This window comes from Lissotriton vulgaris, chromosome 10 (assembly GCF_964263255.1).
Source record: "Lissotriton vulgaris chromosome 10, aLisVul1.2, whole genome shotgun sequence".
NCBI lineage: Eukaryota > Metazoa > Chordata > Amphibia > Caudata > Salamandridae > Lissotriton > Lissotriton vulgaris.
Window position 1 is genome coordinate 1,113,679,886 of NC_141698.1, and position 26,965 is coordinate 1,113,706,850.

Consider the following 26,965-nt stretch of genomic DNA (forward strand, 5'->3'; position numbering starts at 1 on the left):
GGAAAGAGGCCTACAGTGTGGACACGAGATCACTATTCAGGGCCTGGGTGGTATCCTGGAAAGAGCTAGGATCTTCCTGGTTCCTAGTAGAGGCCTTAGAGCCTGTTTCTTGAAGGATTGACTGCAGGCTTAGCCCTGCTGCTATGCTCGGAGGGGCAAGCGGTAGTGGTGGAGCTAAGGGATTGAACAGAACCAGTGAAGACACAGAAGACACTGAAGGCATAGCCTGCTCCAAATTAGTAGGGATCTGACAATCGACTAGCCCCACTTGACTAACCTCTCCTAATGTAGGGGAGAGAAGTTGATCGTCGTTGGTTTCCATGCCCTTATCAGTGTTATTATGGATAACCATATTGCTGTTTGTAAGGGTGTTTGTACTCGCTGCACCCTCCAAATCCTCCATATCCGCAATAGGGGAACCTAACACCAATTTAGCAGCTCTCCGAATTTCAAGAGCAGTATCACCTTCGTTTCCTAACCGCAGTACTTGGGGAACCACTTTAAAGTAGGAACGCAGTGAGGGGGTTATTTTGGAGGTAGAGACCAAGGTCTTTGATTTAGTTTTGGCTGTTTTGGCTGTTTTAGGGGTAAATGAACGCTTTGCCTTAACCTGACCTGTTAAGTAGGTTGATAGTTTTTTATTCTCAATTCCAGCTGTATTCGTGACAGTAACAGTGTCAGCGTCAGCGTCAATATCAGCATCAAGTCCCTTTAACCCTGGACCCCTCACACCATCAATTGTGCAATCCAGATCCTCAACATCAATAATAGCGGTGGCTGTAATAACTTCAGAGGCGGGGGGAGTATCTTTTGGTTCCAAGGTTTGGGGAATAGGTGATTTACATACTTCTTTAGAAATAATGGAGGCACATTTCTTCCTTAAAGCTGCTTTCACCTTTCCTTTCCCCCTCCCTTTGTCCCCTCTGCCCCCTCTGCCCCCCCTGGTGGTTTCCTTCATGTTAGCTGTTACCCCTTCAGAAGACAAGGTAGCTGGATTACACCCACTGGCCCCTTCCCCACCGTTACCACCGATACCTCTGACACCTTTTTTGCAGCGCCGGCTGTATTGCATGTGCTGTGGATTCTGCTTTACTTGATGAAAATCCTCGTCCAGATTCTCCCCTTCGCGTTGGTCAGCCTGCTCCAAAAACGCTACCATGGAAGCATGTCGCCTCGGCAGAGTGTCGCGTACTCGACGACCTCTCCTGAGCTCCATGGCGGCTCTGAACCAAATCAATCCCCCCGCCAGCAAATGCGGGGGTCCCTGCACCGGCTGCCCAGAGTCACCTGCCGGGATCGAAGATGCTGCTACCGCTACAGCGGAACGTCTTACACCGGTCCGCTCCGCGGCCGCTGCTAGGGGAGCTGCTGCACTAGTCTCCTCCCCCAGGCACATAGGCTGTAGAGGAATGGCGGAGAGACACCTCCGCTGTTGGAAACCTGCAAAACCTGAAAAACCTGCAAAACGAACGGCCACCTCGAGAGAGAGAAAAAAAAAAGCAGAGAACACCAGCTGATCCAGACCGTGTTGTCGGCAGTTCGGCTTCAGCGGTAAGGTCTAACCCTCGGAATCATTGCTTACGACGGGAGTCCAAAAGCAGAGAGCTGCCGCGGCTCAACCTGCCGCCGCCATGTTTCCCAGAGTCATTCCCCCGGATGACCATCTTTTACCTCATATGCTCGTCCACTGCTGTCAACTGCATGCACCAAATCATTGTCCTGAAAATAACTCTCCTCATTAAAAAATGCCTCACTATTTGAACTATGCATCCATTCTCCTAAGAAAACTTCACAAAAATTATTTCGATTAACTTCTCTCTTCCATCTACTATTTGATTTGAAAACATAGATTACCTTGTTTAGTTTCCTAATTCTATTAATTACCAAAATAAATAACTTTCGCTTAATTTCGAAAGCCTGATCAATAATTTTCTCTACATTTTTCTTTTTCTTATAAAATGCCACTTTCTGTTGACCTTTCTTAAATTGTTTTAGCAAATTGACAATTACCCTGTTGCGGAACATTCGCCTACGAATGTCCCTGAATATATTTTCCCTTCTACTGCCATGCACAGAGTTATCTCCTGCTCTAGCAGAAACTTTTTTGACGGGCCTTTCCTTTCCATTTAAATTGGCTTTCTTTTTCTGTACTAAAACTTGTTCTGTAGTTATACTTTTGTTTCTACAAATGTTTCTAAGGAATGATTTTGTTCTCTTACCCGGAGCTTTCTTCGTGCGTTGAGGTGATTTTATTGTAGAGGACTGCTGCAAGCATTTAGTAGTCTGCTGTCTTTGACGTTTCGTAGCCTTTCGGATTCTATCCTTAGACGGCATTGTCTAATTTCTAAATAATCTGCAGTTGAATCTGTGGTAAAATATAATAAGAAATGTTATTAACCACTATTACCAAACAGTAAATCAATAACAGTAAGAATTAGATTCAGCAATGCTATAAAAATGATTCAGTAAAATGTTTTTAATTTTACTGTGATAGTGATAGTATTACAGGGCTTTCATGCAAATGACTGCCCACCCTGCAACAAAAAGCCCACATGAAACTTAACGCACATTAAATTGTGTACTTACCTGCAATAATCCATATGACAGTGTTTACGTCCCTCCACCCTGCCCCTCCCGCTCCCCGCCTGCCTGCCCCACCGTAACTCCCTCCACGACCCGCGGCTGCTATCTTGCAACATGGTGCATCTTGTAAATCTATCCTGCATTATAAAAGTGACGCAACAGCAGCACAAAAGTGGCGCACAACCATCATAAATCTGCCCCTAAGACTTTAAGGGCCAGATGTAGGTCGGTTGGTAACGGCCGAAAAACTGTATTTTCGGCCGTTACCGACCAGTTTACAAAATTTGGCATGTAGGGAGCAATATATTACCGAATCGGTAAAATTACCGAATCTGTAATTTTTACCGATTCGGTAAAATAAAACATCGGTAAATATACCGATTTGAAGCCACCCATATGTAGGTGAGACTCTTCAGAGTCCCAGGAGCCTTTACAAATCGGTATTTTACCATCAAAACCAATTTGATGGTAAAATACCGATTCTAGTGTGCATGCATTTGATTTCAAAAAAAGTTTTTAAACCTTTTATATAAAACAATTATATACCTACATTCATGGAGAACTGACTTAAAATGCCCTAATACACATGAAAAGTTTTTTTAAGGTACTAGCACCTTTTTTTCAATAACTTTTAACATGGCTATGTAACTCAAACAATCAAAATTTTTCAAGCACACATGGGGGCGTATTTACAAGGGCCTTGCACCACGGGGAAAGTGACTACAAATGACCAGACACACATGGGGACGTATTTACAAGGCCCTTGAACCAGGGGGAAGTGACTTGAAATGGCTAAGCACACATAGGAGAGTATTTACAATGCCCGTGCAACACTTATGCATCATTTTTTACATATACACCGTAGAGCAGCATGGGGCAATAACAACACAGATGCATCATACATCTGTTCCGCAAAAGCGACGCATTGCAGGAGTCACATCACAAGTAAATAAATTCTCATAATTTTTTAAAGCATGCCTTTTCCTTAAAAACGATTTTCTGATCATAATTTGAAAACACAGCACAGCTCCTATGTACATACACACCTTGTCAGTACTAATACTTTACATTATCTACAATTACAATTGATAAAAAAATGCAAAATCGTCTTTGAAAGCATAATGCAAACACTTGACGCAAAATATCATTTTAAATACACAGCTGGCTTTCTTATTTACGCAAAAAAGCATACCAGTCTTTATCTAAAATATGGAAACAATAACTCACCTTTACAAATTCTTTTTGAATTTCAAAACAGTCTCAGAAACACACCAATTTTTCTTTAGCAGAATTAAAGGTATGCACTCCAGAGGCTGGAACCAACAAAGGCACTGAAACGCTGATATTCATCACACATATCTCTCATGTCAGCCAATCAAAACTCTTCCCTCACTATTTTCAAATCAACACCCTTCCCCCCTCTGCCCTTTCTGCCCTTTTTCCATAGCAACTACCGCCTGCCAGACCTCTCATGTTTACAAGTTCACACAACAATGTTTCAAATGAACTCTGAACTCTCAGTACACCTGCTAATCCACTGCAATGTTTCATAACAACATTTTTAAATAACCATTCAAATTACATATTTCAAAGAACACATCCATGCACCCTAACTTTCTGTTTTCAGTAATGGAAATACACCAATCACTACTAATGAATCATTTGCACTCAAACTCCACAGTTTTTTTTCATTACAAACTTCACTATTTCATCTGCCATTTCATTACCACACTTCATCTGACTGCAGCAAAAACTCCTCTAGCCATGTTTTCAGTCTGGACTCACAGGTATGCTGATAACAGAAATTTACACAACCTCAATTTACAAAATGTGGAAATCAAATGGATTGGCCGAAGAGGATTGAAATGTCACCAATTGATACCATTGGTGAAAACCATTTTACATTTGCCAAACCCTGACCTCATAATAGTGCACTGTGGAGGAAATGATTTGCTCACTTTGACTGGGGTAGGTCTGGAAATGCTCCTAAAAGACACCTTTGAGCAATTGATGACACTTTTTCCTCAAACTGCCTTGGTATATTTCAATATATGCCAAAGACAAAAATGGAGGTGGTCCAATCAATTTTGTCCACAAATTGAGAAATCGAGGAAGCATGTAAATAAGTCTGTTTCAGCTTACATGAAAGACCATGGAATGGGTGCTATCTACAACAATAACTTGCGTTACTACATGCAAGATATCTACAGAGGAGATGGCGTGCATTTCTCAGATGAGGGGAACAGAGTTTTCATACTAAATTTAAGAATGTGTATTGGTTCCTACTTATAAGAACCTAGAACTTACACAGAACCCAAAAGCTCTTTTCAGAGCTACCTTAACTTTATTTACTCTTTTGAAATTTCGAATGTACCTTTTTTCACTAATTTTCACTTATGTTCGCTTCCCGGTTCGCTACCCAGTTCGCGTACCGGCAGCTCACCGCGCAAAAAAATCAATTTTTTTTCGCGACATACATGGGTCTCCTCTGCTACCCTTAGAAAACCTAGGGGGTCAGGATACGTCTAAAGTACCCCCTTCTACCCATTCTGAATATTATTTACCCTCCATCTTGTATCTCAATTCTACCGAAACACAAAATGGAGGACTCCCGTAACGCTGCAGGTTCGCATACCGGGACACGCACTGACAAGCACTCGCTCAAAAAAGGTGGGAAAGTAATTGCTATAAAAACGACTGGAGACACTTTCACCAATTAAACATTAGCTCATACTACATACCAATCCCTACCATTTTCACAAATTTCGTAGGAATTCCATTTAGCCATTTAGCATGTAGAACTCTCTAAAATCCCTGAGGTAAATTACTTCACAAAACATATCGGAAGTGTTGGAATTGACAACCAATTAAAATATTACTTTCAATTTCTACTATTATGTCATGACATTTGATTGGTTATGTACCTCAATATATATAAAGAAAGAGAGAGAAACACAGCCATTTTGACTACTACTTCTTGAAGTGCATATCCACTACATTTCAACTGATAACTTCAAGTTGTATTTAAAAGGTAAGATATTATTTTAAAAACTGAAGTATGTTCTGTACTGTGAGCTAATTAGGAAAACATTTTTTAATAGTTATATTCTATCACTCTGTAATACTTATAGAATAAAATAGACTTCTCTGTTTTAGTTATGGATGGAGTTAGACTTGTCTTGTATTATTCAGAATTGACTAAGAGTTTATTTGATAATTTTCTTCATATTTCTACTTCCAGTTTGATACCATACACTGCCCAACGAAAAAATCACTGTTTAAATAACCAAACTACCTGTCTGTACTTAAACCCAACAGTGCCCTATCTGTACTGATATATTTTTTAAAAATTCATTTTTCAGCATACAAAATGGAAGGACAACAGGAAAATAACTTGAAAATTGAAGCAGGAACAAAAAAAGAGTCAGAAATTGACCATGAATTCTATGACGATTCACGGAACAATGAACTTCTGCAATGTGTGGAAGCAGTAGATTTCCTACTGGAAAATGAAAAAAAAATGATAATGATTTTTTAGAATTTCTTTTAAATTTTGAAAAAGAATTAGAATAATAAATTTTTATTTCATAATTCAAAAATTGTTTGACACATTATTCATTTTTATATGTATATTGTAAACTAGTAGCAAATTGATTATAATGTGAAATCAGACTTTAAATATACTATGCAACTTTTTGTGTTACATACTAAGTTTGCTCATAGTTACTTCCTTTCTTCCACTATATTATCTCCAATGTGTATTTAACATCTCTTTATCATCTCCTGCCTCCATGTTGTTTCGGCTTTCCAGACAGACTATGGTATGAATTCCATATACCACAATAACTTCTGTAACAACATGCAAGATATCTACAAAGGAGACGGCGTTTATTGATTTTTAGACTCTGCATTGGTACCTACATGTTGCCACGTAAATAAAAATAAACAAAAAAAAAAACAAAACGAACAATCAATAAACATACAATAAGTTAAAAGTCAATCATTCTTGTTTCCTTATAGTACGCTCCCCAGACCGCTTTCCGGTACGCGTACCGGGCGCACCCCACGAAAAAAAAAATATTTTTATTTTTTTTATTTTTTGGCCCCGCGGTGCCCTTTTAAAGCCTCCACATCAAACATAAGAGGTCAGGGAGGATCTACTATGCCCCCTTATGGTCATTTGCCCCTTCGTTTTGGCCTCCTCTTGTCTCTCGATCCTACCGAGAGACAAGATGGCGGCGGCTATGGACTGTTTAGAATGTTGACAGACACCGGAGAGCCAATCAGCTTCGCTTCGCAAAGCTCCATTACGCGAAAAGTACGCAAACTGGTTCTCTATCCGGGATGCTGTCACAGATATATCTGTTTTTTTAAACGTTAATTTCTCAAAATCCACTGGAGCACATATATTGAGACGCAGCAAAGGCACATCGGGCTAACAGTCCCTACAATTTTGCCAAGTTTCGTGCAAATCCATTCAGCCGTTCGAGCTAAAAGTGAGGCCAAACGCCCTATGGAAAACTCAATGTTAAAAACGCGTTTTGGGACCCCCCTTTTTTCTCGGCCCCCCCTTGATGGAACCCCCCCAAATTTTTAGGGGCTGCTAAGAAACAAAATTTGCCATTTTCCTAAAAATTTCAGCCGATTCCGTCCACAAACGCCAAAGTTATTAGACATAGAATTTTCAAAAGTTCCATAGAGAAAAAATCCTAACTATATATACGTACTGGCGACCGCCAGAAGGTAATATATATATATATATATATATATATATATAAAGCATGGGCGAATTTTGCGAATCTCGCGTTCGCGAATTTTGCGGATTTGCAAACTCGCAATTCGCAAAATCCGCGAATTCTCGCGAATTTGCAGATTTTTTTTGTTCGCGCGGGTTTCTGCCAGTTCGCGAGGGTTTTGTACAATTTCGCAAACGCGAACTTACCTGTCGGGTCGCAAGTTTTGCGAACTTGTTGTTTCTACGTGTCCAGCCTGTTTGGGACACTCTTCTTCATCACTGCCACTCTCTGTCACCACTGCCACTCTCTGACTACTCATGCCACCCTCTGGCCCACCCATGCCACCCTCTGTTTCATCACAGCACCCTCTGGTTGTCCAGTCAGTGTACATTATTGTGGCAAAGCAAAGCACACCTTCCCTGCCTCAAGTGACCTGAATTAATTTGGGGCTGATTAATGTGTCACAGAATATTTTTTTAGCTGGCAACTGCTTCCTTAGTGCTTCCTGATTAGTGATCTTTTGCACTTGCTAAGTGCTTTCATTGTTGCAAAATTAGTTACAACACCTGCCCTGCCCCAACTGACAATAATGAATTAGGGGCTGATTAATGGATTTGAACTTCCAGCCTGGCTCCTGCTTGCCTCCCTTAGCTGTAATTCAGGATCTTTGTGGCATATGTGTAACTATTCTGAGGTTTAGAGCAGGGTCACATAATAGTTGCAAGTAGGCAACTGAACTCTGGAGGGGCCCCTCAGGAAGCACTACAGGAAATGGCTACTAATGATGAGCCTGAACTTTTGAACCTGGTAAGTAGTTTCAGTTTTGCTAAGATCGTATTTCTGCAATTTAGCGCTTATTCGCGGGGCGCGAAGTTGTACTGGGAAGCCGCGAACTCACGCGAACAGATTTGCGGATTTTGCGGGAGATTCGCGAATCTCGCGGATTGCGAATTTACCGAAAATCCGCAAAATCCGCTAGCGAAACGGATTTTCCGCCCATGCTTAATATATATATATATATATATATATATATATATATTACCTACTGGCGGTCGCCAGTAGGTAGGCATAGTTAGGATTTTTTTCAATGTTAAATCTCAAAATTCTATTTGGAATAACTTTGGCGCAAGTTATAGTGAGTCCATCTAACTATAACGTGGGAATTTCAATGGTTTTATATCAGTAAAATTTCCAGCTAACTATAACTGGTGTTAAACCTATGGTTTTTTCATTGAATTTGATAGGTTTTTTAAATGCTAATTCCTAACTATAACTGGTGTGAAACCTATGGTTTTTTCATTGTATATATATATATATATATATATATATATATATATATATATATATATATATATATATATATATATATATATATATATATTCACTGAAAAAAACATAGGTTTTAGGGGTGTTCTAGTTAGCTGGACAATTCACTCATACAAAACCATTGAAATTCCTCTTTTATAGTTAGTTGTACTAACTAGAACTTGTGCCCCCACAATCCACTGCTGAATATGTCACTTATTACATCATTCATGACATGGTCAGTGACATCACTGACGACATCTCAAATGACATCACTGATGACATCATCCAGTAAATGTGGTTTGGTTCGATATTTATATGAGTATTATATATTACCTACTGGCGGTCGCCAGTAGGTATATATAGTTAGGATTTTTTTGAATAGGGATTTCTGAAAATTCTATGTTGAATAACGTTGGCGTTGATGGACGGAATTGGCTGAAATTTTCAGGAAAATGGCTCATTTTATTTCTGAGCGTCCCCTGAAAGTTTGGGGGGGTTTCGTCAAGAGGGGGCCGAGAAAAAAGGGGGGTCCCAAAACGTGTTTTTAACATTGAGTTTTCCATAGGGCGGTTGGACTCACTTTTAGCTCGAACGGCTGAATGGATTTCCACAAAACTTGGCAAAATTGTAGGGACTGGTAGCCCGATGTGCCTTTGCTATGTCTCAAGATGTATGCTCCAGTGGTTTTTACGAAAATTAACTTTGAAAAATATATATTGGGCTACATTCGGCTATATATATGTTAGAGCCCAAATGTAGCCCAATGTAGCCCAATGTAGCCCAAAGATGGCCACCAGAGACAAAAAAAACAAATGTAGCCCAAATATCAGCCTGATGTAGCCCAACTATAGCCCAGTGACAGAATGTCCCAGAGTGTTCTAAAGAACAACTAGAGCGCTAACAGTCTTACTTATGAAAAAAGTATGGCACACCTGAAGTCATCTTGATTGGAATAAAGTGGTAACACTTAATACATTTAATTTGAAAAGGAACAAAATGAGGGATTTCATTTTGCCATAGAAATGTTATATATATATATATATATATATATATATATATATATATATATATATTACCTACTGGTGGTCGCAGGTAGGTATATATAGTTAGGATTTTTTTGAATAGGGATTTCTGAAAATTCTATGTTGAATAACTTTGGCGTTGATGGACGGAATTGGCTGAAATTTTAAACCAGGGTTGTGACGTTCCAAAAATTAAAGGCAAAAGTATTCCCATGCTTTCTTATGCAGATGATACTGTCTTAATGACATTAACTGGAAATAGCATGCAAGTATGTCTAGATGCCTTCAATACTTTCATGCTTGACCTTGACTTAAAGGTGAACTTTGATAAATCCTTTGTAATGTCTTATGGCCCTAAAGGGTCAAACATCAGGAAGTTTGTGGTAAATAATCGCATAATTGGAAAAGTGGAAAATTTTAACTACCTTGGTAACTTGTTTTATAGTAAATTAGGCTGGACTCCAGTCATGAAGGTTCGAGCCCAGAACGCGACACGGGCTATAGAGGGCATCTTCCGTTTCTGTAGCAAACTGGGGCAAAAACATGTTACGCACCTCAAAACCCTTTACACATCAAAATGTTTATCGGTGGCCACCTAAGGGGCAGGGGTGTGGGGGACTGAAACACCATTGGTGATACAGGTGGTGGAAAATAATTTTATAAAAAGGGTTTTATCAGTTCCCAAAGGCTGCTCAAACATCTTTTGCCACAAAGAAACTGGAATGGTCAGTGTTTCTGATACGATTCGTTTGTCCCCTTTATTGTTATGGGGCAAAGTATGGCAATCTGAAGACCTGCAACTCACTAAAGACATTATTATTGATTGCATGGCTTTAGAAAATTCAAAACAGATCCCCTGGTTGTCCTATGTTTGTAACATGTTAAACAAGATTGGATTGGGTTCCTATTATGACAATCCTGAAAAAATTAGAGGGAAACCATAAGGCGGACATAAAGGCAATGTATTGGAAATCATTGAATCCACCATCTTTGGACAATGCTAATGTTTATGCTCGTAAGCCCCAACCTCAGTTTTACCTAACATTTACCCTTAATGTGCAATGGCGATTCCTACTAACAAGATTTAGATTAGACATTTTGCATTTTTTGCTTGCCTTCCCGAAACAAGGGGGTTGGTGTGAGAGGCTGCCCCCTTGTCCATGTAATAATAGGGATAGCCAAAACACTTGCTCCTTATACCAACAGCCAAGACTCCGGTTTATTAAACCAATCTTGAAGGGGAGGCAACCTTGCACCTATAAGGAAGGGTATGATTATCTGTCAGCACTATCCTCTGTAGAAACCTGCTGTGCCATGCTAAATTTTATCAGAGTTTCGCTAAAGATCAGGAAGGCCTATGGTTAGCATCACATTGTATAGAATATCCTCTGGTGAAAATCATGTATTATATATTTTTAAAACAGTTATTATTATGTCTTTTATAAATTTCGGAAAACTGTGTATTTAAAAAAACTTTCTTGCTCTATGAGGTACGATGAATTGTATGTTCAGTACTTTTATGATCCATTTTATGAATCGAATAAAGTTTTTGAAATGAAATGAGTGGATGTATAAGTGTCTGGATGATGGATTTAGTAGGTGCATGACTGACTGTATGAGTGAGTGATTAAATGTGTCTCACCAAGTGCATGGGTTAGTGACTAAACTGTCTTAATTTGTGCATCATTATGTCTATTGTTCTGTAAACTGCTGCATGTGTTGATCAGTAGCTATATGAGTAACTATATGGGTTATTGATTGGTTGCGCAAGTATTTGTATGGGAGACTGAGTGTGTGTGTGGGTGGCTGGGAGGTGTATGACTGTGCATAGATGTGTGAGCAGTTGATTCACTAGATGTATGGGTTCAAAAGTGAATGTGGAAACAGCTGTATGGGCGGTTGACTGTGTGCATGAGTGTATTGGTGAGTGAATGGATATCTCAGTGCTACATGTCAAAGTAAGTACATATGTAAAACACAGTACATGTGAGAGTTGACATATATAAATAACTGTGCATAAGAGCCAGTGAATGTGTGAGTGGCTGTATGGATCATTGTGAACTTGTATGAGGGATTGTATAAGAGAGTTAATATGTGTTAGTATATGTTTGAATAAGTAAGGTGTGTATAACTGTATAGTTGAGGAAATGGAGGTCTGATTAATTCTTTGCATGACTAACTAGGTGTGTGAGTAACTCCATGGATGAGTGACAGTCTGTGAGTGTCTGTTTACACTGAGTGTATCTAAGGTTATATTAGAGTCTGAAGAGGTTCATCGTATTATCACATGAATGATGTCATCAGTGTTGTGATCAGTAATGTCAAATGAGATGTCATCAGTGATGTCATCAGTGACGTCATTTGAGATGTCATCAGTGATGTCATCAGTGATGTCATCAGTGATGTCATCAGTGATGTTATTTGAGATGTCATCAGTGATGTCATTTGAGATGTCATCAGTGATGTCATCAGTGATGTCATTTGAGATGTCATCAGTGATGTCATCAGTGATGTCATTTGAGATGTCATCAGTGATGTCATCAGTGATGTCATCGGTGATGTCATTTGAGATGTCATCGGTGATGTCATTTGAGATATCATCAGTGATGTCATTTGAGATGTCATCAGTGATGTCACTGACCATGTCATGAATGATGTAATATGTGACATGATCAGCAGTGGATAGCGGGTGCGCGATATATAGTTAGTGCAACTAACTATATATGCAAATTTCAATGGTTTTGTGTGAGTAAAATAAGGTTTTGTAAATGCTAATTCCTAACTATATATGTTCTATAACCTAGGGTTTTTTCAGTGAATATATATATATAAATAGGAATGTGCATTGAAGAATGAGTGGAAGTATAAGTGTTTGGATGAAGGATTTACTAGTAGTGTGATTGACTGTCTAAATGACTAACTTAAAGCGACTCACTAAATATATGGGATAGTGATTAAACTGTGTGAATATCTGTATCATTCTGTCTCTTCTTGTGTAAACTACTGCATGAATTGGTTACTACCTATGTGAAACTCTATATTAGTTTTAATTTAGTTAAGTGAGTATTTGTATGGGATAGTGAATGTATGTGTGGGTGGGTGGAAAGTGTATGATTGTCCAAAGATTTTTAAATAGTTAATTTAGTAGGTATACGACGTTTTGACTGCATGTGGAAACAGTTCATTGGTGAGTGACTATCTTTATGGGTGAGATGATGAACTATATTTCTCAATGATACATGTCCAACAAAGTAGAAAAATAAAAGGCAGTGCATGTGACAGTGCTTGTATATAAATCCATATAGTATGTGAACTCGAGTTTCCCTACTTTATTTTTCCTTGCAATATCATATAGCACGAACCCGACAACATGGCATGAGCACAATTTACATTACAGAAGAAAACATTCATTTGTGGTAGGCACGGGGAGACAAAGCGATTTGCCTGGAATCACAGGATGTTGAGCTGATGCCGAGATTCGAACGTAGCTCCCCAGCTCTAAAGTTCGCAGTTCTAGAACTTGTGGCGGGAGGTGTGTCTAAAAGTGTATGTCGGTGCTGGCCAACAATGAGAGAGACCTGTGCATTTTTCAAATGGGTGGTGAAAAAATATGAGTATGTTGCTGGAAATGTGGGCCGCCGTGCCACCAATGTACTTACCGGGGGAGGGTAAACACCCATTATTCCGCAACTTTCTTTCCGCATACCATCACTCCGCATACTTTCATTACGAAAGTGACTCCGCAATGCCATTATAACGCAGGGCAATACATTTTATATGCTTTTACCACGCATACATTTACAACGAAATTCGTTGTGAATGCATGAATGGTAAAAGCATGTTTTTTTTTATGTTTTGATAAGGTAAGTATGGGTATAGGGGTATATGTTTTGGGGTACTAGGGTATATGTTTAGGGTGTTTGTGTATTTTAAGGGTTCAGATATAGTTTTGGGTTTTGGGGTACAGGGGTATTTTTAGGGTTCAGGGCTCAGGGCTAAGTTTGGGTTTTGGGGTGCAGGGGTATTTTTAGGGTTCAGGGCAAGGTTTGTGTTTTGGGGTACAGGGGTTTTTTAGGGTTCAGGGGTAGGTTTGGGTTTTGGGCTACAGGGGTATTTTAAGGGCTCAGGGCTAGGTTTGGGTTTTGGGGTACAGGGGTATTTTAGGGTTCAGGGGTAGGTTGGGGTTTTGGGGTACAGGGTTATTTTAGGGTTCAGGGCTAAGTCTGGGTTTTGGGGTAAAGGGGTATTTTTAGGGTTCAGGGGTAGGTTTGGGTTTTGGGGTACAGGGGTATTTTAAGGGTTCAGGGCTAGGTTTGAGTTTTGGGGTACAGGGGTATTTTTAGGGTTCAGGGGTAGGTTTTGGTTTTGAGGTACTGGAGTATTTATATGGTTCAGGGCTAGGTTTGGGTTTCGGGGGTATTTTTAGGGTTTAGGGATAGGTTTGGGTTTTGGGGTACAGGGTATATTTATAGGGTTAAGATGGGTTAGTGTTTAAGGGTGTTGGGGTATTTTAAGGAGTAAGGGTGGGTTATGATTATGGGGGTCAGGGGTATTTAAAGGGAGCAGGGTGGGATTAGCACACGATATGAGACACGGCATGAAGGGCGGAACGTACCACAAGCCCCCAGCGTTTGTCACGCCCTCAGCACACGCCCACAGCACAACGCAGACACGCCCACAAGGGACTACTTTGCTGGCACGGTTCTTTTACCTTTTAAATGTATATGGTGGGCGTCTGCATAGCCTATGTCCTTCTGCTGCAACTGCCCTTTCCAACGCTGTATTGGGTGTTGTGATTGGTGCTGTGGTTCCTGAGATTACCTGCCTCAAAGGTTTGGGCTCTCTCTTTATTATATTAGTATAGATTCATTATTATATATTGTTTTTCATATTGATTTACTAAATTTTTTAAACTATTTATTTTTAGATATTTTATTTTTTAAATTACATTACATATTTTTAATATTAGTTTTAAAAAATGTTATAAAAATATTGTAATTCTTAGTTTTTTTTATATATATTTTTATTCATTTATATTATTTTCATTATTGGTTATTTTTTTTTCTATTTTTTGGGGGAGTCGCGCACCCAAAGCATACCTTCTTCGAACACTGCGCGGACCCGAGCTGCCATTTTAGGATTCTTGTGTAGGATCCGCGTAGGGTGTGCGTATTTTCCTGCACAATTGCTATGCGACCGGTACCCGACTCCTTGCGAATACGCGACATATATGTATTACGTTATGCAACACTTGTGCAATTCCGCGTGTCGTCATATACATGTTGGATGCGGTGGGTGCGAGACTCCCACAAAAAATGTTAATGTCTAAAAATATATAAATATGTATTTAATATAAATATTAGTTGAGAAAGGTCAATAGAACTCTATTAAATATACTTATACACCTATATCCACATTACCCACCAGCACACATTTTATTGACTTATACTGTCATCGCACTAACTTATACGAACAATTGATCATACTTACATTTACTCAGCTACACACTTATACAAACACCACTTTATTTACTCATATAGATAGTAACTCATACTTAGTGACTTATAAAATCACTATTACAGGTATACATTTATCTGTACAGTCACTCATACAATCACTGAGTCTTATGTATACTTATTTATATACAACAACTGTCACATACACTGCCGTTCATATTTCTAGTTTGTTGGACATGTATCATTCAGAAATATATTTACTTATCAACACACCCATAAAAAGATTTACTCACCCAAACAACTGTTTTCACAACGCACTAAACCTCATATACCTACTAAATCAACTCTTTACACATCTTTGGACAGTCACACACCTCCCTTCCAAATACACACGCATTCACTCTCCTATACAAATACTCACTTAACTATTAAAAAACTAGTATACAGTTTCAGGTAGCTAGTAACCAACGTATACACTAGTTTACACAACGAGGGACAGAGTGATACAGATAACACTATCCCATCTATTTAGTGAGACACTTTAAATTAGTCACTTAGACAGTCAATCATAGTGCTACTAAATCCTCCTTCCAGACACTTATATATCCACTCGGTCTTCAATGCAGATTCTTATATATATATAATACTTATTTAAATATGGAACCAAATCACATTCACTAGATGATGTCATCAGTGATGTCATCAGTGATGTCATCAATGATGTCATTTGAAATGTTATCAGTGATGTCATCAGTGATGTCACTGACCATTTCATGAATGATGTAATATGTGACATCATTAGCAGTGGATTTGCGGGTGCGCAAGTTATAGTTAGTACAATGAACTATAATGGAGGAATTTCAATAGTTTTGTATGAGTGAAGTGCCCAGCTAACTATAACACCCCTAAAACCTATGTTTTTTCAGTGAATTTCTAAGTTTTTTTAAATGCTAATCCCTAACCTATGTTTTTCCAGTGAATATATATATATATATATATATATATATTCACAAAGCTCATCACTTTCAAGACAGAAAAACAAAACTACCAGTCCCACAGTGACCAAGAATCGCCCAAGAGAGTGCTGGTGCAAAGGTGATTTATTCAGGTGAAGCCAGCGCTGCCGCCATGATGCGTTTCGCCTTCGAAGAGGCTTGATCACATGACAAACTGCTTGTCATAGAGTGGGGCATTTAAAGTGACAGTGCATCAAATTGATTCATAAACAAGGTAGAAATACTTTACAAATTAACGCTGTTGTATCCCTAACACTCATTAATTTCTTGAAGTGAAAAGATTATTTTATCAGTGAAGAAAACAATTGGGATCCATACATGTCTTTGAAAATTCCTTACACCAGATAAAAACAATGTTAAGTTAATATATATACAAGCATATTTACACAGCATGCCCAAGTAAAGTTGATACAATCTAATAAACATGACAATTGATTGTGCCTATGTAAACGAGTATCAACCCAGTATGTAAATATAATCCATTTAAATACCAATGATGTGCAAAAACCGTATTATAGGCGTATGTACAAGACAACAGCGTTAAATAAAGGGGATCTAAAAATAATCTACATAATGTTGATCCCTTGCCCGCTTGTTTGAATCAAAAAACATGTTAGTCTGTATAGAGTCAAGTGGGCCTGTCACAATGCCTGCTAGGACATAATAAGTGCAAAAGTGATTGTGCAAAATTAGCAATATAAAGTGCAAATATGATAACAGCTAATTCCTAGTATAAATATAGAGAGATTAAAAACTTATATTTATAATTACAAAGATATACAACGGAGTCACCACAATGTCAAGTTGTTGTAGTATAATTAACAGTGACATTTCTGGGATGAGATTCTTATTATATCCGGACAGGTCTTATGGGCATACCGAACAGATCCTAAATGCAGGCTATAAATGTGTTCCCTGTCATTCAATCCGTTAGGATTCTTTGTGTTAAGCTCCAAAATGTATCTAGTCTCAAGGAGACGGAGTTTAGCCTCACGGCCCCATCCTCTCCTCGAAACTTCCACAGAATCAATTAAAAAATATTGGAGCTTGTCAGGTATGCCTAGATGTTTCTCCTGAAAATGCCTGGCAACCGGATAATTCTGATCATGACCCGAAATTGCACGTATGTGTTGGAGTATCCGTTTGTGGGTGGGCAGTTTAGTACTGCCCACGTACTGGAGTCCACACGGACACTCCAACACATAAATGACGTATTCAGTCTTGCAGGTAAGCCACTTGGAAATGGCAATTGGATGTTCACGTAATGGGCTCTTAAAATGGGTCCTATTGCTGCCGAAACGACAGGCTTTGCATTGAAGACATGCCTTAAAGCCCTTCTTGAGTGTGATCCAAGTGGTGGAGGCTATTGGCTCCAAAGTGTTACTGACTAATACCTTGGACATGGAAGGAGATTTTCGGAAAGTGAGTTCTGGTTTATTGCTCACTATATGCCCAATCACTGGATCGCTTTGAACCAAATTCCAGTTCTTGTACATGATTTTCCAGAGGGCCCCATGCTGTCGGTAAAACGTCAAAATGACTCGTGGGGAACTGATTTTAGCCTCTCCTGCCAAGGAAATGTCTGTGTGGGTGTTTCTTACTTTGGGAATTATGGCCTCCTGTCTGCTGACTGAATTTGAACGCTTGATTGCTTTAGTGAGACTGACATTGGAATACCCTCTGGCAAGAAAACGTAATCTGCATGCCTCCTGTGCAGCCGCACATTCGGCATCTGTGCTGCAGATTCTTTTGATCCGGAGCATTTCCCCGAAAGGAATGCTCCGAATCAAAAGGGCCGGATGTTGGCTGTTGGAGTGTAATATAGTGTTCCCAGCACTGGGTTTCCTGTACAGTCTTGTGCCCAATGTGTTGTCTGCTACAAATACCTCAACATCCAAAGAACAAATAGAATTAGAACTCATATTAGAAGTAAAATTAAGATTGATGGTATTTATATTAATCAAATCTACAAAAGCTCTGGCACTGTCAGCACTGCCCTTCCAAACAAGAAAAACATCATCAATGTAACGCAAATACAAAACAATGTTGTTAGAAATAAAGTTGTGGTGTTGGCTGACTAGGACCTGTTCCTCCCATAGCCCCACATGTAAACACGCGTAGCTAGGTGAGAAACAGGCCCCCATCGCCACACCCCTAACCTGGTGGTAAATTACGCCTTGAAGATAAAAAAATTTTGTTCGAGGCACATTTTGGTCATATCCAATAACATTCTGTTATGTGCCATTGAGTGTGGAGGGCATTTGTTTAGGTAGTGTTCCAAAGCTTTGAGTCCGTCACAATGTTTTATTGAGGTATAAAGGGAAGAAACATCCGAAGTCATTAGAATCATATCTTCTTCCCAAACAAAATGTTAAATATTAGTTGAGAAATATCAATAGAACTCTATTAAATATACTTATACAGCTATATCCACATTACCCACCAGCACACATTTTATTGACTTATACAGTCATCACACTAACTTATACGGACAATTGATCATACTTACATTTACTCAGCTACACACTTATACAAACACCACTTTATTTATTCATATAGATAGTAACCCATATTTAGTGAATTATAAAATCACTATTACAGGTATACATTTATCTGTACAGTCACTCATACAATCACTGAGTCTTATGTATACTTATTTATATACAACAACTGTCACAAACACTGCCTTTTATATTTCTAGTTTGTTGGACATGTATCATTCAGAAATATATTTACTTATCAACACAACCATAAATAGATTTACTCACCCAAACAACTGTTTTCATAATGCACTAAACCTCATATACCTACTAAATCAACTCTTTACACATATTTGGACAGTCACACACCTCCCTTCCAACTACACATGCATTCACTCTCCTATACAAATACTCACTTAACTATTAAAAAACTAATATACAGTTTAATGTATCTAGTAACCAACTTATACACTAGTTTACACAATGAGGGACAGAGTGATACAGATAACACTATCCCATCTATTTAGTGAGACACTTTAAATTAGTCACTTAGACAGTCAATCATAGTGCTACTAAAACTTCCTTCCAGACAATTATATATCCACTCGGTCTTCAATGCAGATTCTTATATATATATATATAATACTTATTTAAATATGGAACCAAATCACATTCACTAGATTATGTCATCAGTGATGTCATCAGTGATGTCATCAATGATGTCATTTGGGATGTTATCAGTGATGTCATCAGTGATGTCACTGACCATTTCATGAATGATGTAATATGTGACATCATTAGCAGTGGATTTGCGGGTGCGCAAGTTATAGCTAGTATAACGAACTATAATGGAGGAATTTCAATAGTTTTGTATGAGTGAAGTGCCCAGCTAACTATAACACCCCTAAAACCTATGTTTTTTTTCAGTGAATTTCTAAGTTTTTTTAAATGCTAATCCCTAACCTATGTTTTTCCAGTGAATATATATATATGGAGAATGCAGTGCTCCCGGGGACTGGACTCCGGTACTTGGCCCTCAGTGAAAACTCAAAATTGGTTGACATCGAGGGGACTTGCAGCAAAATAAAGCAGAAGAAAATGCACACCCACTGGAGGGTTTTAAATAAAAATAACATTCGCAGGTTAACTACAGGTCCCATAAGGCTACTGAAAAAGGAAGTGCTTCCAAATTGGGCGGACCCTTCGGAAGGAGGTAAACAAAAAAACATTTGAACTCACCTGTTCCAAACTGACAATTAATCTGGAGCAGGCACACCTTGGAAGAAGTTTCTAGCCGAAACGAAACATGTTGGTGGAAATGCCGTGTCCGTTGCTCTGCATGCAATAAATCAATGGAGACAAGTTCTTGTGCGACTCAATTATCCTTTGAGGGGGATGTTTGTTGAAATATTTGTCGGCCTGGTTCGGCCGAGGAGACACGCACAGCCATAATTGAGCGCCAGGCACCCCCGCACTGAACCACCTTGTTGAAACCGGTAACGGATTGAAGGGGAATGCGGTGCTCCCGGGGACTGGACTCCGGTACTTGGCCCTCAGTGAACACTCAAAATTGGTTGACATCGAGGGGACTTGCAGCAAAATAAAGCAGAAGAAAATGCACACCCACTGGAGGGTTTTAAATAAAAATAACATTCGCAGGTTAACTACAGGTCCCATAAGGGTACTGAAAAAGGAAGTGTTTCCAAATTGAGCGGAACCTTCGGAAGGAGGTAAACAAAAAAACATTTGAACTCACCTGTGGCAAACTGACGATTGATCTGGAGCAGGCACACCTTGGAAGAAGCTTCTAGCCGAAACAAAACATGTTGGTGGAAATGCCGTGTCCTTTGCTCTGCATGCAATAAATCAATGGAGACAAGTTCTTGTGCGACTCAATTATCCTTTGAGGGGGATGTTTGTTGATATATATATATATATATATATATATATATATATATATATATATATATATATATATATATATATATATATATATAGCGCTCAGAACCTCGAACCAGTTTTCGAAGGAGACGACACAACGTAGTGGAAGAACCTTTTCTTTATTTCCTTAGTCGCTTACGACGCGTTTTGCCTGACCCAGCAGGCTTGGTCACGATAAAGTTTGTTTCAACACATACATACATTTAAAGTGCTCAGTACTCACGTGATGCATCACGTGACTAACACAATCATAGAACTGGAAAAGTTATTTACATAGATTCTCTCCGTGCACAGTATTGAAGTAATGAATTACTTTTCGGGGTCATTTAGATGAATGTTTCAAAAAACAATATACATAAATAAAGCCTCTATTTAAAGTGTTAAAAAACAGTGAAAAGAATGGATAATAAATAATAAATAATTCTTTCTTATATGCTCAATCCTCTATCCCAATTAAGGACATTAACACAGTTTCTTGGAAAACTAATTATATATATATATTTTTTTCCAGGTTCCACTCTCCTCGCCGCATTTTCCACAGCGCTCGCAAAAATGAGAGAAACGGACTCTTGTTAAGTTTAGCAGCCGCTGGTATTTTATTTATTAAATATTAAGTGCATTGCAGTGTCCAAAAAACCAAACGCGTTTCGGCGTTCCCCGACGCCTTGTTCGCTGGTGTTCTGTGTGAGAATATATATACATATACTAGAAAAACCATAGGTTTCACACCATTTATAGTTAGTTAGTTAGTGTGTTATAAAATCACTATTACAAGTAAACAGTTATCCATACAGTGACTCATACAATCGCTAAGTCTTAGGACCACTTAATTAGATATAACTGTCACATACACTGCCTTTTTTTTCAAGTTTAATGGAGATGTACCATTGAGAGAAATATTTCATCACCACCACACCCATAAACACATACACTCACTGAAACAACTGTTATAGCATGTAGTCTTAACCTCATATACCTACTGAATGAACTATTCACACATTTTTTGGCAATCACACACCCCCACCAAACTACATAGACATTAACCCCTCCCCTGCTGGTGATGGAACCGCTCCGTCATCAGCCGCGGTCTCGCTGTACTGATGACGGAGCAGTTCTGTCACGTCCCGCTCGGCACGCCTGCGGCGTGGATTCCGCGCCTGCGCTGAGCGTTCCATTAAGCGGGCGGGCCTGTGACGGAACTGCTCCATCATGAGCACAGCTCGACCTCGGCTGGTGACGGAGCGGTTCCATCACCAGCATGGGCGCGCCGCGCGCCCCTCCGCCCCTTAGCACTGCTGCGGTATAGCCGCAGCAGTGAAGGGGTTAATATACCCATACAAATACTCAGTTAAGAAACCTATAACAACCTACAAGTGGTAAGCTTTATTCAATGTGAGGTGAGGAGTTGACGGACATTGTATTAGCTGCCGCTTTTGACACTGGACCCAGGGTACCTGGCACCACCGTAGCAGCTGATGTTACTGATGTTTCTGAAATGTGGCTTAAAACCGAAAAAACAACAGGCTGAGCCGGAATTCTGGCCATAATCATAGTAGACTTTTTCTCAAACAGAGGGAATTGCTTTGACACTTTGGGAGCCCCCGGCATCCTATCCTTTTTTACTTCTTTCCGACCATCTTGAACGGATTGCCCGGTCTGAGCCACCTCCAAGCCAGTGTTTGTTTCCCCTGTTTCCCCTGTCTCCACTAGCACCAAATTACCTCCTGGACTAGTTTGAGTAGTTAAAACTGTAAGGGACCCCTCCAACTCATCTGAACTCTCAGAAGATTGTATAGAGACCTCCTCCTTGCAGTCATCTTTACCCGCCAATTTAGCGGCATCTGCTGCCTCTTTAGCTTTCTGGCGGCGGGCCTTCGCCTTAATTCGTGCATTCAGGAGTTTGCCCATAATTTAGCTTCTCGAACAGTGAGTCTGAGAATTCTGGATACTCGAGTCCTGAGCGAAAAAACTAAAAGCTTGCTGACACCAGATCACCAGAAATCGAGGTGAGTAATCAAGGCAATATATCCAAAAAAAGAGAGGAGGGAGAAGGATTCTGGATACTGAAGTCCCAAGCAAGAAGGAAATGCACAAAGCTTAGCAGACACCAAATCACCAAATCACCCGAAGCACAGAGATCAGGGTGAGAAATCAAGATATATCCAGGGTGTCTCCAGGGAGTCTCTAAATGCAGAAACAATTCCCTTCCACCTCCTTCAAACATGCAAAAAAAAAAACCTGAGCCTGCCACTGCCTGCCACTGCCGCCACCACAGCGCAGTGCACGAAATTCTGGGTGAAAATGTATCAAGTGAAAAGGACTCACCTGAAACCACCAAACCAAAGAGGGAAAATTGTTTAGGGCTGGGAGCCAAAAAAGTTTGCAGGTCAGCAGTCTCTCATCCACAAGTCCTCTGTATCAATAGGTCTGCGGGGCTCAGGGCAGGACAGGCACGGTGATCGACGCTTTACAGCTTTACTGCCCTCGCTGCAGTCTGCCAAAATATCCTCGGAATGATGTTTTTTTTCGTTATGAAGATTTTCCACGCTGCTACTCACAAATGCCTCATAACCGCTTTAACACTTTAGCCGCCTTAACGCTCCCAGATGCCAAGAGCATGCGAAAAGCACACAATCCGTTCACGAAGAGCGGGAGCCGCCAGGATGCCAGCTACCTTCTGCCATCATCCTCGTGGGTGGGTGGAGCGAAGGAACAGGGTGCACAGGTGCTAAGTGGAGGCGTGGAACTCCACCGTAGTAGCGGTCCTCACGTTGGAAAAATCTTACCACTTGTAGGTCAAAGAGGGGATGATTTGGTAAATGCCGCAGTGTTAGAAGTTGATCTTAGATCTGCGGGTGTTGTGGATCCATTCAGCCCTATTCTTGATATGGACACCGAGACTGTGGGGGAGCTGCAGATGTCATTTAAAGACATGCTAAATCTGATTTTAGATGAGGTGAGGGAGATGAAAAGGTTCCAAAAACTGAGCAGGCCTCAATAAACTATCGATTGGATAAAATTGAAGATTTAGTGTCCACTTTCCCTGCCCGTCTGCAAGAGGCTGAGGGCAGAATCTCTAGGTTGGAGGATCAAATGACAGAGGTTAAGAAGGATGTCAAAGTCATGTCTAAGACCTCAAAGGCATTGGAAACAAACTGGACGATTTGGAAAACTACAATCGAAGATCAAATTTCAGAATAGTGGGGGTCCCGGAAGGAATAGAGGGATCTAACATGGTCCATTGGGTCACCTCTTTTCTCCAACATGAAGTGATTCCCTAATTCAAGAGTGACTTAACGATTACTCGAGCCCATCGGGTCCCGGCTCAGCCGTTTCCTAGTTCCACACTCCCCCGTACTATTCTATTAAACTTTTTAGATGTCCGGATGAAAGAAACAATTCGGTCCAGGGCTATTCAACAGAGACAATTTGCAGCCAATGCAACTACTAAATGCCGAATTTTCTCGGATTTGTCCGCAGCCGCGGCTCGCAGAAGGAAGGAGTTAGGTAAAATTCTCCGTTTGTTTGAAGCCAAGGGAGCCCAAGCCACGAATGCCCAGCAGTCAAAATTGAAAGTCTTGGTTAAGGGCAAATTTTATATTTTGTCAGATGTTGATGAAGCACACAAGCTGCTTAGGAAGATTTCACATGGCTAGAAGGATTTGATTTTGTTCAGCTTTCTGAATTTCTTTCTTTTATCTTTTTTGTTCTTCTGAGATGCTTAAATTGTGCCCTTAGAAGCTCGTGGAGAGGGGGGACAAGGGGCAGGGGGTCCGGGAGGTTAAGGGGTATAATAACACGACACCTCAATGTTGGGGGTTAAGGCTCTGTGGGTTGTGTGGGGGAGGGAAGTAGGAGTAGGAGAAGGGCCACAGGATGGGGGGACATAGGGGTTGGGGACACGGGTGGAGGGGGTGTAAAAAAAGAACAAAAAATTAAGTCCTTGGTGCTATTTTTTTAGTTTTTTTTTGGCTGAGGGGTTTTTCTGACAGATGCATGTGACAAAAGAAAGTGTGGATAGATTGAGAATGTGTATTATTTTTAAAATGTTTTTCTCAAAGTTTATATGATTTTGAATGTCTACTAGAATAGGTCTGAAAATCATTTATTTTAATGTCAACGGTTTAAACAATAAGAAGAAAATGCTAGTCATAGAAATGTGGATTAAGACTGAAAATCCCGCTGTAATACTGTTACAGGAGACTCATATCCCAGTTTTAAAAATCGAAGAGTTTTCTATGTTCAAAGCATAGGCTTCATATCGAGGTTTTTCCTCATTTACTGAGTCTAAGCGGGGTGTTGCGCTTTTCCTAAGTAAGAATATATATGCCGAAATTATACAGACAGAAGAGGGTGGTTCGGGTCGTTGGTGCTGGGCTACATGTACAATTAAAAACAGACAAAGACCTATTACCTTTGTCAGTTTATATGCCCCAGTGGATGATAATTCTGGGATTTATGAGGACCTGTTTCAGTCTTTACTAATGGTGGGAGGGGATATTGTTATTGGAGGCGATTTTAATATTCTTATGAATTCAAAGTTGGATTCTACCACTTATTCAAAAAAGCAGCGTAAACCTAAATCATTCAGATCTATTTCCAATAACGTGACAACACTTGATCTTTGTGACCCATGGCGTTCGCAAAACCCATTAAAAAAAGAGTTTACTTGTTGGTCAGGGAGGTTTAAGTCTTTTTCTCACATCGATTTTTTTCTTGTTTCCACACAACTTAATTTTTCTTAGCAGAAAACTCTACATAATGGCTTCTCTGACCACGCGATGCTAGTCATCGAGTTGGCTTTGGGGGAAAATACAAGAGTCCCGAAACGATGGGTATTCAATAAGACATATTTGCATGATGAAACATGGGTTGCATCATTAAAATTAGATATCATAGACTTTATCGCCCGCAACATTGACACGGCTTCTCTTCACATTGTCTGGGACTCCTTGAAGGCCTTTATTCGGGGTGTAGTTATAGAGAGAGATGCAGCAGAATTGTCTACAGCTAGGAATATAAAGAACTCGCTGCAACAAAAAATACAGGCTTTAACGGAATAACGGCAATATAACCCCTCTGGCAGTTTTTAAAGTCAATTAAATGAAGCCAAGCGGGAACTTAGTGCGAATTTATTTGCCCAGAGTGAAGAGATTTTTCGCTCGCAATCGCAAAAAAATTTACAAAGAAAGCAATTTTACGGGGAAATTTTTAGCCTGGCAGGTTAGAGAACAAGCTGCCGCAAATTTGATTTGTTCCTTAAAATGCCCAGTCACTCATATGGAGACATCAGAGTCGGCTGAGATAGGGTCGTTAATGCTCTCTTATTACAAGAAGATTTATAGTAGGCAACATAACATAGACCATCAAAAGTTAACTGATTTTTTTAGGTAGACATGCATTGCCTACTCTCTCCCAAACAGACCAATTGATAATGGCGAGCTCACTTTCCAGGGAAGAAATAGAGCTGGTGGGAAAAGACCTTCCAAATGGTAAGGCTTGCGGCCCTGATGGGTTTCCTGACGAGTTTTTTAAGGTTTTATTTAGTTCTTTTTCCGATTTCTTTTTGCTATTATTAAACTCTATGTTGGATAGCGGTCCAATTCCAGATTCTTTTCGGGAAGGAACCGTGGTGAGCTTTTTGAAGAAGGGGAAAGTACCAAAGGACCCCAACTCATATAGACCAATCACATTATTAAATTCTGATTATAAAATCACCACAAAACTATTATCAACACGTTTTAATAATATTTCAGCAGATTTGATCTATCCTGATCAAAATGGTTTCATCGCAGGTCGACAATTAATCACAAATACACATTATTTGATTGAGGCCTTAGATTATTTTGAGACACGGGGTCCCTGCGTTAATTTTATTATTAGATGCGGAAAAAGCTTTTGATTTGGTGGTTTGGGCGTCACTTTCTAATATTTTGCAGCATTTTGGGATCCCACAACAAATCACTAACTTAATTCAGAATCTTTACACGGGTGCCAAAGCCAATGTTATTATTATTACAGCCATGGTGGGAACAGTGACAGTCAAGCGGGGCACGAGGCAAGGATGCCCATTGTCACCTTTTTTTATTGAGCCACCAGCAGTGGCAATCCGGAACTGTGTAAATATTTCCACTCCTGTTACCTCTATGACCAAGATTAAATTATATGCTGACGATATCATGTTGGTAATCAAACCTGATATGCAATCTCAAAGGCAGGATCTACAGATCTTTGAAGAATTCGAGGCCTTGGGGGGATACCAGATTAATAAAAAGAAAACTGACATTTTGGTTTGCGGGGGTATAAATCTAGAACTGCATCCTGATATAGGCAGCTGTATTAATAATAGACCTAAAAGATGTTTAGCAGTCTTTTTTTCTGCTTCAGTTAAAGATTTGTATATACTTAATTTTGATCCTCTTC

The 26,965-nt window shown here is 39.7% G+C and overlaps 1 protein-coding gene across 1 annotated transcript in view; it reads left to right on the top strand.

The window, feature by feature from the left end:
* LOC147689414 (vomeronasal type-2 receptor 26-like) overlaps window positions 1-26,965 on the top strand; it is a 340,528-nt gene that overhangs the window by 32,698 nt on the left and 280,865 nt on the right. The gene's annotated exons all lie outside the window — the stretch shown is intronic.